Source organism: Cryptomeria japonica, chromosome 6 (genome assembly GCF_030272615.1).
Source record: "Cryptomeria japonica chromosome 6, Sugi_1.0, whole genome shotgun sequence".
NCBI classification, from domain to species: Eukaryota; Viridiplantae; Streptophyta; class Pinopsida; order Cupressales; family Cupressaceae; genus Cryptomeria; species Cryptomeria japonica.
The window spans coordinates 284,849,213-284,863,767 of record NC_081410.1 but is presented as its reverse complement, the minus strand read 5'-3'; positions in this window follow the sequence as shown (position 1 = coordinate 284,863,767).

The following is a 14,555-nucleotide window of genomic DNA, read 5'->3' as shown; positions in this document are numbered from 1 at the left end:
GCTACATGTTAATCCAAGGTAATCCTACAAGGGGTAGCATTAACATCCCAACCCACTAATAAATACAACCTCTTGTATCATGTCAAGAAAACCCTTGCACAAATTTCCATCTTTGGGATTCTACACATATCTCCCAACCATAAGGCAATTTGAGATAAAGCCTTGCGAGAGCTTGCAATGTCTAATGACATAAATATTGATTAATTTTAGACCATGGTGAGTCACCTTTCTACCATGCCTCAAGTTGCATTCACCAAACTAGACCTACCAACACATAATCCTCTTTATAATGATCCCCTTCATCTTGAAGTCTACATTCATAAACACAAAATCAGAAGAGTTCTAGTAGATGGTGGAGTTGGCCTTAATATCTACACCTTAAAATTGGTTAAAGATTTGGGATTTTTTGAGCATAGTGTTGATGTATCAAAGTGTATGAACATAAAATCATATGATGATATTAAGCGTCTCTCCAAAGGTCTTATTAGGCTCCCTATAAAAGTTGGTCTATTAATTCAAGATATTGTATTCCAGGTTTTGGACTTGGATCTTAGGTATAATATGCTCCTTGTTCAACCATGCATTCACATGATAGAGGGCATTTCCTCAATATACCATTAGTGTGTTAAATTCCCTTATAAAGGCACAAAGATCATGATACCAAGTGATCCAAATCCCTTCTAATATTGAAAAAAATTAAGAGGTACCAGTAAAAATAAAATCCCCATCAATCAAGTAGCCTTTTCTTCTTCCACGTTAGCTTACCCAAATTCCACTCCATCCACTTGTATGCTCGAGGTCAAGATTTAGGTGAATGAAAAATGATGCATAGAGTATGACTGATCTTCTCAATGGTTCAACAACTAGACTTTGAAGTCATGCCTTAAGGATTGGACATCCAACTAAGTAGTTATCTTTCATCATGAAGGTTCATTTAGTTATCAACCCCATGCATATACTTGAAATGGGTTTGCAAAGTATATGCACGAGAAAGACTAAAACAATCACCTTTCCTATTGCTGGAAATGAAATGCTACTGAAGGAAAATGCTAAAAGAAAGTAACTAAAATGCTTGAAAGGAAAACTAACAAACTTCTAAGCGACAACTAGGAAAGAAGACTTTATCCATGATCAATAAATAGGGTTCTACTTAGTTTATAGTGACTGCAAGAATAGTTACAGGAAGTATTCTAGTGGCTGCAGAAATAGTCCATGATCAAGATAATGCTAAGTACAGAATGAAAAGTAACTGATAAAAGAAATCAAAGGAATACTCACTAAGTGTCCCCCCTTATTAAGCATCCAAACAACTAAATCAAATCTCTGGAACTTAAAGTATCATCTTTATTAATCCAAAAGTACTTGATAACATAACAACATATTGCTGGAAGTGTATCTCTTCAACTAAATTAGAACTATATTACAAAATCTGAAACTATTCTTTTCTCAACCACCGTACAAAAGAAGGTGGGAGATTATTTAAAGCATGAAATTCCTAACTAACTAGGATACCACTCCCAAAGTTCAAGGAGGATGCTTTTATTAAACAAGGAGAAAAAAAAAGGTGAAGTTACAAGCTTTGAGAATCTGTCAAAGTCTGTTGGAACAACAAAGAGAAAATCTAGCGTAATCTCTGACCTAAATTTACTCCTCTTAGCAAAGGAAATCATTTAAGTTTTCAGATGTCATAATGAGCCATCTTCAATCGTTAGTTGACTCTTTCAATGATAATCGTTGTTGTCTCTTTTACTGGTCAACAACTCCATGATCTTTATTGCTGAGCATCTTGGACTAGTTCAACATTCTTCTTTAGTCCTACATGAAATTGTTAACATACACAAATATAGGCCTAATTATCCTATTAGAGTAACATTCAAAATATACATGCAACATTACCATGGATACTCCTCATAGAATAATTACCTATTATATTACATAAAAAAGGAACATATATCAAATGAGTTCATGTCATATGACCACACCATTAAAACATATAAAGTCTTATCACTTAACAAGGGTTTTGAAATCAAGACATATCTAGACTCCTAATGTCCTAGTAATGACACATAAACATAGATAAAACAGAGCCATTCTTTTGGCTCAACAGAGTACACCTATGTAGAATCCCTCTATATAGGCAAGTTGTCAATATCACTAAGATCTTACTAAAAACTGCAACCAATCTTAGTGCTGAAAAAAAGTCATCCTCTAGTATCAACCTCCTACCATCTTCACCAAGTGTGGTGAGCTCAATGGTGAATCTCTTGAGGAGTACATATTGAAATGGATATGTAGATATGAAAAAGATACACCACCTACTCAAATTCCTCTAGAGAAATATGGAAAAGGATTTACTATGTTTCAAATATGTGGTTTTGATGGTAACATTGGACTTGGTGCACAAGGATAGGGTGTGATAGAACTAATTCTACCTAAAGGAAAACCTAAAAAATGAAGGATTAAGGTATGGAAAACCACTTGTGGGTTCTACAAGTACTCAGTTGCCTCCTAATGAATATGTTTCTACTATTGGAAGGTGATTCAGATGATCAGAGCTACATCAAGGTCAATTCCAATGAATATGAAGGGGACTAACTTAGTAGTTCCAACACTTATGTTGCTAACAAAACCTATCAAGACCTTGCCCTTAATGACAATGACATAACCTTCAAAGATAAAAAAATCAATCCTAAATCTTGGATACATTACATTCAAACCTCTGTCAATACTTAAGTAACCCATAACCTATATAGATCATCATGATAACATTTGTCTTGTATCCCCAAACATTGTCAATTGGGGCCAACAAAATTCACTAAATTTGGACTTATTTGAAAATGATGAAGCCATTGCCAAGTTTTTAGGAATTTGGGAAGGAATATAATATAGAAATCACAAAGTTTATTTTACCATAGATCTCAATTGCATAACATACTTTGAAGAGTCTATTCCTCCTTCTAGCCAAGAAAATGAAAATAACAATACTTGGTCTTTAGGTAAAAATTGAAAGGCACCTTTTGACCATAAAATAGTAAAAAATAAAAGGTGTATCCTATGGTGAAAACCTCTCTAAGATGCTAAAAGATGGAAGGTTGGACCCTCTTCCCATTGATTGAGAAACATCCACTTTAATAGTAGAACAATTGCAGGTGGTTAATGTAATGCCTGCCACAAAAACCCTAGAGGAATAAACACATAACTAGGAAAATAGCGATTTTTTTTTTTTAAAGATACCACTATAATACCCTAAAATTGGTCACCTAAACCATGGGCCCCTAATTTCGACAACATCACCAAGGTCCTAACCAAAGGCAATTAAATCAACTTTGAGCACATAATTAATTAATTCTTCAATCATGGAATGTCACATGGCAAGTGAATTATTCTATATTAATTAAATATTTATTTAATTAATTAAATCATTCCAAGAAAATCATTTTGATCAATTATCCTATTTAATTTATTAAATATCCTAACATATTTAATCAATTAATAAATTTGCCATTTAATCATAAAAAAGGAACTAATTTATTACAAAAAAGGAATCAATATGCAAAGCAAGAGTTAAATTGAAAATAAAATAAAAGAATTGAATTGAGAGAGAAATAAAACTTGAGATATTATTTCTTCTTCTAAATTGAGAACTTAAAATAAAAAAAACAATTAAATTGATTATTAATCATTCTCTAAAATTGGAACTCAAAGCTTTTGAGAAAAGAAGTTCAGTTGCATTGAAAAGACTCTTTTCTTGAATAAATCAAAGAAATATGCATGGAATTACTTATTTTCATCTCGAGTGCATGGAATTAATTGAATTATATCTCTAATGCAAACTCAAACTTCTTTTCTGAATGCATTTCAATTCAACTATAATTGGAATTTATCTCAAGGTTAACTGAATCTGATTTCTTAATTATTTCACTTATCCTAAATTATGCTTTTTCTTGGTCTCTCAATTCTCTATAAATTCAGCCTTCATCTCTCATTCAAAATACCCTGAAGATTTATTGTCATTATACAGTTTTTTCTCTAGAGTCATTGAAGATATTGTGCTTGCTTTTTGAGATTATTGCATCTTAGTTTATCTTTTTGCATATTTAGTTCAATTATGATTGCTTGAATTTATATAGCTTACTATTCATCCATCTAGCATAATGTTGCATCCATTTAGCTTAATATCATGCTCATATAGATTAAATCCTTCATCTTGGTGTAGTCTAGTCACTAGTACTACTTATACAAATCTGAGAGCAAGTCTATACTTGCATCTTTTAGAAGGAAATTGGTCGATTTGTTATGGTTTTATTACAGATGCTTATATCTGTCTAACCATACATGTAATGACTTAATTGAAGTGTTGTATCTTACAACTTGAAGATACTTATTCCACTTTTCACACACACATTTCTGGCACCCACCATGGGGCAGAAGACTACATCTTTCAGCCTTGAATACTAAATTTTTCTTATTTTTAGATTTTTATTTTTTTTGGATTTTTGTCCGTACAGTTGCTGTGAATTATTGTACGAGTTTTTCCATAGTGTCGAATGACATACTATAGATATCATTCTATCTCATATGAATTATCGTACAACTCGGTGAGAATCGTCGTACGATATTCTGTTTCTTTTTTTAGGTTAAAAGCAGATTTCATTCTTCAGGTTTTCTTATTCAATTTTTATCATACTAACACTGACCCTAGCTTATTGTTTGTCTGTTTGAGAAATTTTCATAGCCTAATCAGTTTTTTGTAGAATGCTTGTCAAAGAATATGCTTGTCAAGCAAAGACAATATGACTACTGATTCATTGTCTTTGCAAGTTGCCTGAGGAAATTTGAGTAAACATTGTGTATTCTTTAAATTTATTTTTAGGCACCTAAATTGCTATCTAGTTAATGAACAAATCTATCTTTTATGTTTTAAGAAAATTTTGGGAGGTAGGAGAGTATGCTCTTGTCTGCATAGACAATCAGAAATCCATACCCTTGAGCCTTTTTCTAGGTTTGAGATTTGTGTAACTTTAGTAGGCTTTCCCTCATGAGGAGCCTATAAGGCCAAAGCCATTAAGGCCGGTGAGGGGGGAACGACCCAAGTGGGAATGGCTAATGCCAAGTAATCCAAAAAATCAAGTCAATGACAGTGCTCAGGAATAGCTCTCCTTTGTACCTTCAGGTATATTAAACCTTGGTTTTCAAGGCTAGGAGACGTCTTAATTGAGTTTATACCCTGATGCGTTGAATGGATCCCTTACTAGTTGCAATTAAAATTAGAAGCTACCCAGTTCACCTCTGAAAGGGGGATAATCTTTGTGCAAGAGATATAGTAACTCTCCCAAGACACTTGCCATATCGTTCCCCCATTAGCATTTGGAGTCGGCTAATACGACATTGAAAATCCATTGCGTGAGACTCAGTGGTCGTATTTTGATTAGCTATTGGGTGTGTACCTAAGTTAGCAAGCAAAGGTTTTCTTCTCTCACCAATTTCCATAGGGTTAGCGTGCTATGATTGGATTCATTATACATATTGCGTGTTTACTGTGTTTTCATCCCTGAAACTGAAATTGAAATACCAAAACTGGAGAAAACAATAAACAACTCAGTGGTCAAAACTATGTCCATGTCAAAAACTAGTCTATCTTATTCAAAACTCTATCTGTGTCAAAAACTAGTCTATCTTAGTCAAAACTCTTTCTGTGTGAAAAACTAGTCTATCTTAGTCAAAACTTTGTCCGTGTCAAAAACTAGTCTATCTTAGTTGAAACTTTATCCGTGTAGAAAACTAGTCTATCTCAGTTGTCCAAAAACTTAGTCCATCTCAAAACTGGTCGTCGTCAATCATTTAAAAACTTGGTCTGTCAAAAATTTTATCTTTGTCCAGTAAGTTGTCGTATGAGTCTTCTGATTTATCATCCTGCTATATACCTATTGTCATATGAAATTTCATTAAGTATTACAGTTTGTCGTTTGAGCCTCCGTTTTTTGTCGTACGAAATCTGATAAACTGTCATCCTGCTTAGGGAATTATCATTTGGTCTCTCATTCTGTGTCGTACAAAAAACCATTACATTTATTAGTTTTTTGTCTAAGGTATACCCATCTATCGTGTGAGCATAGGTAGCAACTCATACAAAATTATGTTTCTGTCATCTTGAAGCTATTAAACTGTTGTCTAGTCCTGTAAAACCTATCATATGGATCTTTGATTTTGTCAGTCCAAAACAATCAAACTTGCCTAAAATAGTCTACAACGAGCATAAAACTGGTTATCATCACTTTGACCATAAACAAATATAAACAGTGCACTTCTATCATGGTGTTGCACAATTTTGTCAATCATCTTTCAGCTAGTTCAATCAACCATTTATCAAATTTAAGTCACTTAGATAATGTCTTACACAGGATAGATCATTGGGCTGAAACCAGACTGAGTCTTAGTCACTTCTCTTAAATCAAACTAGGTAACTTAGATAAACATCTTACATAGGATAAATCTTTCCTGAAACCATACTCAATCTTAGTTTCTTCTCTCAATCAATACGTTAAAATGAACAACTAGCTCCAAATTTGATCTTGACTTCTACATCACAAATAGCTTTAGGTCATATCAATCAATAAAAATGCCTATTCAATCCATAAGTTCTCGTAAGAAAGTTGCCGAGGGCAAAGGACAATACTTTTCATATCAAGATAATCCATTTTACGTAAAGGATCCTCTCACTGATAAACCTTCATCATCAGATATGCCAATTTATGGTCAACCCTTGTCTCCCACCATATCTGGAACAAAACAAGAAAGACGAGCTGCTAAACACAAAACTTATGATGATCTCAGTATCCAGGATACTGACAATGATTCCTCATCAAGTGAATCTAAATCCTCTGAACCTCCAGAAATTGATATTTAGAAATGTCAAAAAGATAAAGATTTCCACAAAATGATGAAGGTTATCATGGCTCGAGAAAAAGAAGACTATTTTCTAGAACTAGCAAAGAAAGGAGATAAACTTCCTACTGGTTATAATGTTGAGGCTCTTGTCACTAAAGAAGAAGATACACCCTTAGCAATGGTAAACAAACAATTACAAGTGTTATGAACTGAGATCATAGAACTGAAAAACAAGGATAAATCACCAAAACAATATTCTCTAGACACAATATGCCCATTTCCATTTGACAAAAAATTTACATGCCTCCATTTCCTTCATGAGTGGAGATCCTAAAATTTGACAAATATGATGGTAACTCAGATCCCCAAGACCATATCAAATAATTTTGTGCTTTATGTATGGAGTTCATGCACGACCAAACATATCTCATGCACCTTTTCCCTAAGTAGTTTAGGGGGGAAAGCTATGGAATGGTTCTCAAGCCTACCTATGGAAATAAAAACTTTTGAAGAATTAATCCAATTGTTTCTACAACAATACTCCTATAACATTTGTCATTGAGTCACTATGATAGAGCTTTGCAATACCAAACAGAAAAAAGGAGAGCCCTTTATCAATTTTCTCCAACGATGGAGAAAGATGTTCTCTAGATATTCACGACGTATTCTAGATTTTGAGAAGATGGATATCTTCATCAACAACTTAATCCTTGAATTGAAATACAGTATCCAAATTCAAGAATATCCCTTATTCAACAAAATGGTAGACAATGCCCTCAAAATGGAAGATGTGTTTATAAAGAAAGGAGATATATCACTTTGGAAAGAAACACAACAAGCTTCTAGCTCCAAAGAAAAGAACAAATATTGGAAATATGGCAAAGACTACAACAAAAACATTGTTAATGATGGAGTGGTAGACACTATTAAACCAAAATCCATGATATTTAACTTGGCCAGTGGTACACAAGCGCTCAAAGAAGCTGAAACCACAGCAGAAAATCCTCTGAAGAAAGTAAAAGAATGGTTTAAAGAATCATATGAATCTGCTTTCAAAACTTTATTGGCAAATGATTTGATAACCTTATCAGACAATTCTAGGCCATATGATCCAGAAGTTAAACCAAAATGGTGGAGAGAAAATGAATAATGTGAATACCATCAAAACAAAGGTCACAACACAAACAATTTCATGAAGCTCAAGAATGAGATTCAAGATCTCATTGACGCTGGCAAAATTGTTGTTGGAAATCACACAACTAATGTTGATCACAAATATTTTAAAGATCCCTTACCAGTTTATGAACAAGGTGATTCCTCAAAGTCAAAAGGAGGTGCCAAAGTTAATTACACCTATACCAACAATGACAATGTGATCAACATGATTGAGTCTTCCCACCCTGAATATTGCAATGTGATTATAATCAAAGATAAACAAAATGAATCACAAAATGCAAATGTTGTGACCCGTGCTCAAAAGAAAGTCACTCTCCAAGGAGCTAGTTCTTCAACTCCTGCTCAAACAACATCAAAACTACCAACCTCATCCAACAAACAAACAAACAAACAGATACAACATTTGCTAAATTTAAACAACTAACTTCATCATCATCCCCTGGATATAGCATTGTCGAACAACTAAAAAGAACGAATGCTCAAATCTCCATCTTTGAATTTTTGAAAATCTCTTCTACTCATAAGGAGATCCTGGACAAAGTGTTGCTCACAACTAATGTCCAGAAAGATTTAGATATCGATCGGTTTCAATCTATGGTGGGTCACCTGACTTCACCTCATTATCTTACTTTCTTTGAAGAAGATGACAACTTGCTGAATCACCCACATAACCAACCATTTCACATTGAAGATATGATCCATAAACATTGAGTTAAACGTGTTCTGATAGATGGAGGCACTAGGTTGAATATTTGTACCTATAATCTGCTTACAGAGCTGGGCTTTTTTGAAAATGTCATTGATCTGGCCAAGAAAATAACAATCAAAGCTTATGATGAAGAAGAAAGAACCTCTAAAGGTCTAGTACTATTACCAATTAGAGTAGGACCTGTAGACATGGATGTTATTTTCTAGGTTCTTGATCTTCCTCTATCATACAACATCTTACTGGGTAGGCCATGGATTCATGAAATGAAGGCAGTTCCATCTACATATCATCAGTGCTTAAAATTTCCTTATAACAAGGTTGAAGTCAATATTCCTACTGATACAAACTCCCCCTGTAATGCATTGACAAAGAGTGATGATACCTTTGTGCCTCATAATAGAGTAGCCTCTACAACTTAAAGTTTAGAAACCTTGATGAAGTATTTAGAAAAGAAATTGAAAATCATAGATAGTGGCATGGATGGATACAAGATAGAACCAGTCCTTTCACTAATATCTCTTCCTCCATCACCCAGACAATCAGGAAAACCATCAGAGGTTATGAAGCCACAGACTTCCACTCCAAATGTCATATATGACAGTCTCTTTGTACAATCCTCTACTTCCCTTGCAGATGAAATAGAAGAGTATGTTGTTCTCAAATGGCTTTTAAAAGAAGATAGTGAAAACAAAGAAGTAAGACATTGTGAGATTTCCCCGACACAATATGGTCCAAGATATAAAATGATTCAATGCATGGGATATTCCGGTAATGGTCCTCTGGGAAAAAATAAAGAAGGTATCATTGAACCTATTCATCTACAAATAACGTCTGCAAATAACAAAGGTGGACCGGGATATAATCCAGGAAAGACATCAGAGAAAAACATGCTTCTAAGTCTAAGTGGAAGAAAAAGACACTGCCTTCACTATCACATGAAGTAAACATTCAACAGACTCAAGAAGAGTATGAAAAAGAACAAAAAGAATTATCAATCAAGAGAGAGGAAATAGTTAGTACTCAAGTCCCAATGGTATCAGCTACAACATTAAAAGGAGTAGAAGTCCCAGAGGATATGAGAGAAGAGGGAGAAAGAATCAGAGAACTATTTGCACCACTAAAAATCCCGGTTGCATACACTGGTAGACAACAAGTAGATAATTCAGAATCTGACTCGAATGAGCATGAATGGGGTCTAGATCATCTCTCAGATACATCTAATACAGAAACTCCAAAAGAGTCCAATGATATCACAGATGACACACAAGAGCTGATACGCTTAAAACTACAAATGGAGATAGAAGAGATCACACTAAAAAGATAGGCAGACTATGAACAAAAACTGAAAAGAGGAAGGACACAAGAAAATTCTTCACCTACTATGTCTCCTTCTAATAGGACAGAATAAATCAGGTATGGAACTACACAAGAAGAACTGGAAGCTACAAAAACAGAACTAGTCATTAGTCCAGAAGAAGCTAAATGGAGTAGAAGACAAAAATTCATAGAGCCATCAAGGTTATGTCAACAACTATGTCAGATATAAGTGATAAATGAACTAAATCATGAAGGAACTTGTAGCATCAAAGATGTAGGTGTTGACACTATACATACATTCACTCAATCACTTGAAGAAGAGTCAAAAACTTCCTCTTATGACTCTGATGATCCGACAATAGTCCTATTGATGATGATACCTATTCAGTATCAAACTCTGACTCCTCTATCATGGATGTCAGGAATCTATCTACTCATCTTGTTACTACCAAACCATGATATGTAGTCCAGTCTGGCATAGAAAATGGTGCTACGAGTAGGTCTATTGGATTTAGTCAACTAAATATTAAAGTGCACTTCAATGATCATGTTGTAACTATTCCTGGTCTCGAGACATTTACGCAAGGTAGTCTTCTAGAACTTGACTTGTTGGTCGGAAGTTATGATGATAATACCATGAACTCTCTCGAGCCTATGCAAACTTAATCCTTGGTACATCCTGAACTAATTGACTGTAGTCTCCAAAACCAACCTATGAATGTACCTATCTTTGCCAATGACTATGCATTAGCCTACTACCTTAATGCAGTTGAACCAATGGACTCTTCCACCAGTGAACATAGTGAGAACACCACTGAAACATATATCATGTATCTTAGTCACAAAAATGAAAAAAGAAAAAATATAAGATCTGATAGCGAAAACCACATTATGGCGGTGTCAAAATTAAAAATAGAAAAAACAAAGGACGTACCTAAGGGTGAAAACCCCTTTGAGGCACCTGAAGGTGAGATACTTGATATACTACCAAGTCATTTCCAAGAAAGATCTTCTATATTGATTGAACCAACTCAACCAATAAATATTAGGAGTCAAGAGACACCACATATCATCCACTTAGCTCGATCATTATCAGGAGAAGAGTTAAAAGATTTCAACAATCTCTTCCTAGAAAAGAAGATCAACTTTGCATGGACATACTCTAATATGTCAGGTCTAGATCTTGATCTCATCATGCACCATCTTTCTATTACACCATGAGTTAAACCAGTCAAGCAAAAACTCCACAAGATGCACCCTAATGTGGCATTGCTAGTCAAATCGGAGCTAGAAAAAATGCTAAAAGTTGGATTTATCAGAGCAATAGACTATGCAGAATGGATTTCAAACATAGTACCTATATCAAAGGCAAACAATTATATTAGGGTGTGCACAAACTTCAAGGATCTCAATAAAGTATGTTTGAAATATAATTTTCCATTGCCTAACATTGATATGATAGTGGATATGACTACTAGATATGAGATGTACTCACTAATGGATGGATTATCTTGTTATAATTAGATCAAAATAGCTCCTAGAGATCAAGAAAAGACAACTTTCACCTGTGCATGGGGAACCTTCTGTTGGAACATCATGCCATTTGGGCTAAACAATGCAGGAGCAACTTACCAAAGAGCGGTAACTACTATCTTTCATGATATGATGCATAAGAATATGGAAGATTATGTTAATGATACTTTAGTGAAGACTATGAAGAGATCCACACATATTCAAGAGCTAGGCCTTATACTAGATAGAATGGAAAAATTCAAGCTTCGACTAAATCCTAAAAAGTGTGAATTTTGAGTGACATCAGGGAAATTACTTGGCTACATCATTTCAAAGAAAGGAATTGAGGTTGATCCTGAGAAGGTCCAAGATATAATGGAAATGCCAACTCCAAAGAATATTAGTCAAATGAGAAGTCTACAAGGACATCTCTAGTCAATCAGACGCTTTATTTCTCAGCTAGTAGATAAAGCTCAACCCTTCACAAAAGTATTAAGGAAAGGAGTAACATGCATCTAGGATCAAGAATGTGAACAACACCTTCAGCAAATCAAAGAATACCTGTCTAATCCACCAATACTTCTAGCACAACATGATGAAAATAAAAAAGAGAGAGCTATATATTATATCAGCATAACATTGGTGTCTTATGAAATGAACTATACTATAATACAAAAAGCATGCTTGGCATTAGTCTTTGCATTACAAAAATTGAGACACTACATGTTAGCACATTCCATCAAGCTAGTAGCTAAGATTGATCCGCTCAAATATCTTCTCAACAAAGAAACACTTACAAGAAGATTGGCTAAATGGGTCATGGTTCTTATAGAGTTTGATATTGAATATGTAGAATGCAAAGCCATCAAAGGACAGGTAATTACAGATCAACTTGTTGATGCTCCACTTTAAGACACTCAACATCTACATATAGAATTCCTAGATGAATCAATCATGCACCTTACTCAACAATCATGGAAGATGTTCTTTGATGGGTCTTTCAGTCAACATGGTTCCGGTGCTAGAATACTTTTTATTACTCCTCAAAGGTTATGAAGCTGGCTATCGAATTGAAGGTTATGGAATTACACATCTATGGAGATTATCAACTAACCATCAATCAAATCAATGATACATATCAGACTCAAGATGAGAAATTGATGCCTTATAAGAGAATGGTGGATGATCTCAAGAAATATTTTACTTTTGTGTCATTCCAATGGATTCCCAGATCCGCAAATAGAGCAAAAGATGCTATGGCCATCTTGGCATCTATTCCAGAGTTACAAGAATCTAATTTTTTCTTTGAATTCCTAGTGGAAGAGTTACATTACCCTGCCTATGATTCTCCTGAGTCTTAGATGGTATGTTCTGTTATTGGACATGACTCATCTCACTATAGCCACATTTACTCCTATCTATGAGACCAAATTGTCCTAGAAAATCTTACCCATAATGAAAAAAGGAACCTAATCCAAAATGCTTCACGGTACATCATCATCGCTAACGATCTATTTAGGCGAGGTTTGGATAGTATTTTTCTTAGGTGTCTAGAAATTCAAGAGTCCCAACATGCATTATCAAAAGTCTATGAAGGTATTTGTGGATCTCATTTGAATGGTCTTACTTTAGCTCAAAAACTACTAAGGGTTGGGTACTACTGACCAGACATGGAGAAAGATGCTATAAAGTTTTGTAAAACTTGTGAGAAGTGTCATCTACATGGGAATCTCATACATGCTCTAGCAAGGGATCTCATACCCTTCATTACACATTGGCTTTTTCAGCAATGGGCCTTTGATCTTATTGGTCAAATATATCTTGCATCATCCAACAGACACAAGTTTATAATAACTGCCACTGAGTATTTCACTAAATGAGTAGAAGCAGTTCTGCTCATCAAAGAAACTAGTAAACGAGTAGCTCTATTCATCCTTAACTATATCATCTGTAGGTATGTGATACCATCATCCATTATGACTGACAATGGAGGAGAATTCAAGAATAAAGATCTAGATGAGATTTGTGAGAAATTCAAAATCAAACAACGCTGGTCATTTGTATATTACCCTCAAGGAAATGGACAGGCTGAACCATCTAATAAAAATCTGTTGACTATCTTACACATAACAGTAAACAAATCTAGGAGGGATTGGTATCTGCAGCTGAATCCTACACTATGGGCTTATAGAACAAGTATTAGAACACCTACTGGGGCTACACCTTTTTCTTTGGTGTATGGATCCGAAGAAGTTTTACCTATTGAGGTGGAAATACCATCTTTGAGAGTTTCTTTACAAGGTCTTGTTACTGATGAAGACTACAAAATATCTAAATTGCAAGAACTTGATTTACTGGATGAACATCAACAAGTGGTGTTTGATCATCCGAGAGTGTATCAAAATAGAATTTCTAAAGGATATAACAAGAAGGTTTGATAATGAGAATTTCAAGTTGGTGACCTTGTTCTGAGAGAAAATCCTAAAAATCAACAATTTCGAGACAACAAAGGGAAGTTTGAATCCAACTAGTTGGGTCCCTATATCGTTACTGTAGCGTTTGGCTCTGGTGCCTATCATCTCTGAACATCAGAAGGAGAACAACTCTTTGAACCTATCAACACCATCTGCTTGAAAAAGTTCTTCACTTAGTATTCTCTTCTCCAGCAACCTGTACAAATAAAAAGTCCCGAAAAAAATCATAAAATGTCCTAAAAAAAAAAGAATCTTTGCCAAGCAGGTGAAAACCTAGCAAATAGGCGCCTCTTCTACTCAAGAGCCCCATCTATCAATGCAACATTAGAATTTCCCACTTTCCTGCATCTTTGATTTCACTTGTACATATCTTTTAGATGCTTTTGTGCCATTCTGGTTCTTTTAGAGCCCTCATGGCTTGAAACTGATCAATGTCCTAGTCTTAGGGTAATCGACTGAGAAATTCATGTGTCCTAAGC